The sequence below is a fragment of the Mandrillus leucophaeus genome, unplaced genomic scaffold (genome assembly GCF_000951045.1).
Source record: "Mandrillus leucophaeus isolate KB7577 unplaced genomic scaffold, Mleu.le_1.0 Scaffold811, whole genome shotgun sequence".
Taxonomy (NCBI): domain Eukaryota; kingdom Metazoa; phylum Chordata; class Mammalia; order Primates; family Cercopithecidae; genus Mandrillus; species Mandrillus leucophaeus.
In genome coordinates, this window is record NW_012108820.1 from 629,976 (window position 1) to 636,878 (window position 6,903).

Sequence of the window (6,903 nt, forward strand, 5' to 3'; positions counted from 1 at the left end):
GTGATCCGCCCACCTCGGCCTCCCAAAGTGCTGGGATTATAGGAGTGAGCCACCACGCCTGGCCTGATCTTATGTTACTGTAGTTGTGTTATCACTGGACTTTATTACATTTCAAAAAAAAGATGTCGTTTCCACCAAGTGCAAAAACAGCAAGTGTATCTGCATTTTGCAGATGCAGTTAGTGTGGTAATGAGAGAGACAGATTTGAATGCAGGCAGGTCATGGTTTGAGCCAAGGAGGAGGCCCTGGGTAAAACTCAGTCTGTTCAGATGCTCTCACCCCCATACCACACCCCTTTCCGGTCATCCAACCAAAGCATCCATATATGGGGGACCAGGCTGCCTCCGGTGCATATGCACAGAACCCTGGGCTCAGGCGGGCGAGGTACCAAGCCTCCAAGAAGGGTGGGGAGCCTTTGGGAACCGTGCTGATGCCCTTGCTCCCAACAGCCTGCTGGGGAGCGGGCAGGCTTCTGGATCTCATTAAGGCACAGCTGCCCCACAGCCTGGACACCATATGCAGAGCATGGGCCTGGTTCCCATCACTTGAGTGTGGATTTTGCCTGTAATCATCAGAGGGCACATTCCAGGTTTGCAGTTTAAGAGAAAAGCGTACTTTTGTCCTCAATTGAGGAGCCATTCTGTTCAAAGTGTTTAAATGGTTTCCGAGGCTTAGCAACGTTCCTCCTGTCTGCATCTGACCATGCAGCTTTGATTTTCAAGGTAGGCCAGCAGGATTCTTGGAGGGAACACAGCCCCCAGCCCCCATCTGAATCTGCTTGAGAGCTAACAAGTGCCAGTGTGGCCAGATGATTGTGTGCTGCGCTATTTGTGATGGAGGTCCCCAGAGAGCCTTTGTGCTCTAGATCTTTATTGGAACACCCAATAAATATTGGACTCAGGCTCCCCATTGTTTTAGTGCAGGGCTTAAATGCAGTCTCCTTCACATTGTCAAGGTACCTTTGACCAAATTGCAGCTTGCATTCCCACACCAAATGTGGCTTCCCAGAACCCCGGCTCACTCCAACAGAACCAGCTGGGACCAGAGAGGGTCCTGGTTTGCTCTTTGTGTGCACAGCTGATTTCTCAAAGCACTAACTCACTTTTCTGTGTACATAAATATGACACTGGGGATGACTTACAGGTATCATCAGGGAGGGAGGCATCAGCTGCACCCAGCCAGGCACCCACTCACCCACATGAGACTTTCAAAGCCAGCTGGCTAAGGCTTCGGAGGTACCCGCAGGGCAAAAGCGCGGCTTGTCATTGAGTGAAGTGAACTGCCTTCAATGTTTTTATAGGTTATAGCCTGCCCAGGCAGTAGCAGCAAGCTATTTGATAACCAAGGGGGTGACCAGATTTCTACTGGCCAGATAACCAGAAAACCAAGGCTTCTGCATTACACCGCTGCATAAGAGAAAATAAGCATTTTAGCTACAGGGAGGCCCTGTTGTTACTGGAAACTGGAGGAGGTCCGCCTGCTGGCCATGGGCTTGGCTGGCTGTGGGCTAGGCTCACTCACAGTCAGAGAGCAGCCTTTGTGGCTGAGCTCAGCAGAACTCAGTGGACACCCGCACGGCGGCCCAGGGCCAGCGATAAACAAGTCAGGGCTGCTCCTGGCGCTCAGGAATCTGGGGTCAATTAGGGATCAATGGTGCCAGCGGATTTAAAACAATTGCAACCAGCCGGGCAGCCTCAGCCTGTATCAACAGTGAAATGCAGAATGTGCAGATACAATTGTACCATCCCTAAATTAAATCAACGTTCTACCTCTCGGCAAGGCATTTTTCTTAATAAGTGGGATTGCTCCTGGCCAAGCTTTAACCACTAGGGATGGCAATGACCGATGACCTAATTGGTCACTTACCCTTGGCTGAGGACATCAAAACCCTAGTCATTAGGGGACACATCTGTGAACTTCTGATGAACAATGAAATCAAACTTAATCTGATGTCACCCACATCTTACATTTTTAAGCTGCAGATTTCCACGGTTCTTTGACAAGAATGTGAGGTTTATTTGATAACCAAGGGCAATGACAGGATCTCTATCGGCCAGACAAGCAGAAAACTAAGCCTTCTGTATTACATCGCTTCAAAAGAGAAAATAGGCATTTTAGTTCATCATTTCCTCTTGTCGTTTCTCATTGTTGTGCCTACTTGGCATAACGTTAACTCTATAGAAAGGCTGATTTTTAAAAACTTTTGTGAGTACACAGCAAGTGTATATATTTATGAGTTACATGAGATATTTTGATACAGGTGTGTCATATGTAACAATCACAGCAGGGCAAATAGGGTGTCCGTCACCTCAAGCTTTATCCTTTGTGTTTCAAACAATCCGATTATACTCCTTTAATTATTTTAAAATGTGCAATTAAATTATGTTTTACTATAGTCACCCTGTTGTGCTAGCAAATGCTAGGTCTTATTTATTCTTTCCTTGTATCCATGAAAGGTTGAATTTTTAACTGCAGGCATCAGTGACCACTGAGGACCCAGCAGAGAGGGCAGTTTGACTCAAAGAGGTGAAAAAAATAGGTGAGGTCTTTTGATCATCAGGAATCAGAAGCAACTGGAGGCAGGGACCCGGAAGCCCAGGGAGGGCCACTCGGGAGAATGACAGAACTCTTCCAGGGCTCCATTCACGACAAGCTGGTACGCACACCATTCGGTTGGCTTCCTGGGTCAAATGGGTCAAATGGGTCCTTTATGTCCTTCTGTCTTCTTTGACAGAACTGCCTTTGGTCCCCAGACTCCAGCAATGTGGTCCGAATGGGGGCTGTCATCCCTTTCCGTGTCTCCACCTCCCTGGCCATAGTCCCCTTGAGGGAGGACACCAACCCAGTCACAGCTGATCAGGGTCTCTCCCTGAGATTTATCTGTGCTGCTGCTGGTGGGGAAGAAATGTTGCTTTTTTGGCTGGGCGCGGTGGCTCATGCCTGTAATCCCAGCACTCTGGGAGGCCGAAGCGGGTGGATCACCTGAGGTCAGGAGTTTGAGACCAGCCTAACCAATATGGTGAAACCCCGTCTCTACTAAATACAAAAAATTAGCCAGTCATGGTGGCACATGTCTGTAATCCCAGCTAGTTGGGAGGCTGAGGCAGGAGAATCGCTTGAACCCGGGAGGCGGAGGTTGCAGTGAGTCGTGATTGCACCATTGTACTCCAGCCTGGGCAACAAGAGCGAAACTCTGTCTCAAAAAAAAAAAAAGAAAGAAAGAAAAGAAAAGAAATATTCCTTTTTGGGGGAGGAAGAAGAACCTCGAAACTGCTGGTGGTCAGATTGTGTGTCTGCTGGGGAAAAGGGTCCACAACCCTTTGGTGAGAATGAAGCCAAAATCCAGAGAGAAGCATATGGCAGACAAGCTGGAACGTTTGGTCCAAACAGTGGCTCCTGAGGCTAGAGTTCCCCCACCAGCATGAACCAGTGAACCAATGCGTTTGCTTCTCTTCTTGTCCAAGTTCATGCAGCGTTTCTTGATATGACATTTGGTAACCATTTCTTAGCATTCTATATGTCATGTTACTATTATTTCTGCTGCAAAAGTTTGGGTACATTTTGGCAGCTAAGTACTCATTCAGTTCAGCAGCTCTCCACACATGAGGCTGGCTTGGGAAGCAAGCTTGGAAGACCAGGACTAAGGGTAGGCATAGACTTTGAGGCAAGCTTCTTAGACTATCATAGGGGTTTGCTTCTTACCATCAGAATTCAGCACTGACTCATTTATAAACCAGGAACAAAAGAAGTGTTATTTTGATTTGCACTTGTTGAAACATTTGTTATTTACTAGGAAAGGCTCTAGGCAGCAAAGAGGGATCAACCTGAGATGACTTCATAATCTTTGTGACTAAAGGGTTTGTTGTCTTTTGGGGGGTTGGCAACCGTTAACTTCCACTTCCAATGAAGAGTAGGATTTACACCAGATCAAAGATCCCTGTTCTTTCCTATCCATCTACAAACCTAAATTCAGTTCAACACATACATAACACCTGACCCATGTACCATGCTGGAGACCCAAAGGCAGGTCCTGGTCTTACCAACAGACCCATTGGTATTCCTAGTTGATTTCATCCCATTAGTCGAAAACTCTTCAGCAGACCCCATAAGTGCACTCAGAATACAGTTGTCACTAGAAGTGGCTCTCAAGGCCCTATGTGATTTTCTGCACCACGCCTGATCGCCCTCACCTGCCCTGGTGCCCAGTGGGAGTTCTGTGCCCTCTCCCTCCCCACACTCTCGTCCTCTGTGAGGATAGGGCCACATCCAGAAGCTTCTTTCCTCAGCCCCATCCCAACTATCTAGACCTTACTCACCCGTGAGGGTCCCACTCCAGTCCCTCTTTCTTAAAACCTTCCCCAAGTCCGGCTCTTATACATCTTTCTGGCAGAATTTCCCTAACATTTGTTTTTGAACTCGCTCAGAAAGCGACTTCTGTGATTATTTTAAACTGTAACCTTGCTGGGCACAATGTCTACTCCCGTGACCCCAACACTCTGGAAGGCCAAAGTGGGTGGATTGCTTAACGCCAGGAGTTGGAGACCTGCCTGGGCAACAAAGCTAAGCCCCATCTCTACAAAGAAGAATAATAAATTACTGGTCTCGATGGTGTACGCCTATAGTCCCAGCTACTTGGGAGGCTGAGGCAAGAGGATCACTTGAGCCCAGGACTCTGAGGCTGCAGTGAGTGAGTTATGATTGAGCTATGATTGTGCCACTGCACCCCAGCCTGGGTGACAGAGTGAGGCGCTGCCCCTAACATAAATAAACAAATAACATGAAATTTAAAACAGCACTGTAGGCTCATCGTGTATCTGGTTGTTCCCATCCAGACTCCTGGAGCCTGGCAGTGGCCGTGTCGTGTGTAGGGTGTCCCCTGAGTGGCAGGAAGGGCTGTTCAAGGAGCAGGGGGAGAATGCTGAGGATGGCGGGGCAGAGAGGAAGAGGAGGTGGCCTCCATCTCTGCTGTAATCAGCTTCCTGAGTTCTGTTTAATGCAGGCAGCACAGCCCCTTCATCCTGCGTTGTTCTGCTTTCTTTTCCTCTGCTGTCTTTCCGTTCCCATGGGTTTTAATGAATACATACCTTGAGACACGACAGAATCTATTTCCCCAGTGGGCATCTACGAGGCATCAGGATGTGGTTTAGCTTCTGTCCTAGTGGTGGAACCCAAAGGCATTCCCTGCAAACACCGGCTTCCTCCCTGGTCTCGAGGATCTCAGTCTCTGAGCGACGGTGCTGACAGGGCATCAGGGTTTTAAAATGGTGACATCATCTCTCTTTTTTCATAGCTACGTTTCCCAACTCTGGCTTCATTCCCTAGTTCTGACACCGAGTAGCTGTAGAACTCTGAGCAGACCATTTAACCTCTCTAAGCCTTTGTTTCTTGGTGACAGTAACAGTCTCTTCTTTGGCTGTTACCAGGATTAAAAGCTTCAGGGTATGTAAAGTTCCTAGCCCAGTGCCTGGAGCTTAACGGGCACACAAAAAATGTGCCAACTGCCTGCACAGGGAAATTCTGCCCAAGGGAAGCTTTAATTACAGTTGCTTTCTCTTTCTCCCAATTCAAGGATTTGTTTCCAAGACAATTAACAGACCACAGAATTCTGCTACCTATCAGCCACTGGTCGCCAACAGACTCCCAATGTTGGCACAAACACCGTCTCTCGAAGCCGGGACACTTAGACAGGTGCCAGCTTGTGGCTCCATGGCTCCCGGTGCATCCGGATCTGTGACAGTTACACAAGACGTGTGCTTAAATATTTACCATGCTCAGAGCCACCCCAGCACGGTGGGGCTCAGAAGAAAATCCAAGAAGCAAGACGGCTCTGGCATCATCCGCTCTTAGCTTGGTGGAGCATATGTCTTGATGGGAGGTATCATCAACAGACTGGGCAACCTGTTGCTTTAAAAGATGAACAATAACGATCTCCGCTCAGACTCAGGAACAAATACTAGGCATATCAGATTGCCTGCGAAACTTAGGCAATTAGTATGGTTCCGTGATATCATTCCCCTGAGGGTCCAGGAACGCCCCTAAGTTCCTAGTGTGGGTGCACAGTGTGAAACGCTGGAGGAGGGGAGAAGCAGCAGACGTGTTTCAACACCAGCTACTCAGGCCTGACCTGAGCTTTTGTTATCTCATTCATGCTGAAGGAACATTATCTCCATTATCATTATGATTGTTTCTACTTTATAGATAGGGAAACTCAGAGAAGGTGAGTAACAGACCCAAGGTCACACAGCTGTGAGACACAGGGCCAGGATTTGGCTCCAGCTACTTGCCTCTAGCAGCATGGGCATGGCCCAGTGGAAAGACTAACACGAGATGAACATTCCAGCATCCTTCCAAAAGGCTCTCCAAGGAGACGGGTCCCACACAGGTGCCATGGTCTCCAAGACGCCCTGACCTCACTGGACTGCCAGAGGTTGGGAATTCCTTCCCACAAGTCAGCCCTAATCCTGGTGCCCCCCCTGTACATTTCTCCCACTGACAACTGCTCAGGGAGGTTCCTCGCCAGGGATGTGAACAGGAGAGGGTCAGACCCCAAGCGCCAAGTAGGTAGCCGAGGAGGACAGAGGCCCTGTCTAGGGTACCTGAAGCACACTATGGAGGGGTTAGTGGAGACATTCTACTCTCCACCCGGATCTCACGCAGGAGCAAGGAGGTAAGAACAGTGACCATACACACTAGATTTCAGAGTCAAGAAGGACTGAAACCTCTGACCTGCTGACCAGCCTCACCGGGAGGGATACCCTGGGAGTCCCAGGCAGCCACCGGCAGCAGCCCCGCCGTGGAACCCAGGGTTCCTACACCCGAAAGGAGAGTCTTCTGGGACCACCCCCGGAGCCTGGGAGGGCTGAATGTGTCAGGGGCCCAGAGACAGGTGAAGAAACCATTTAA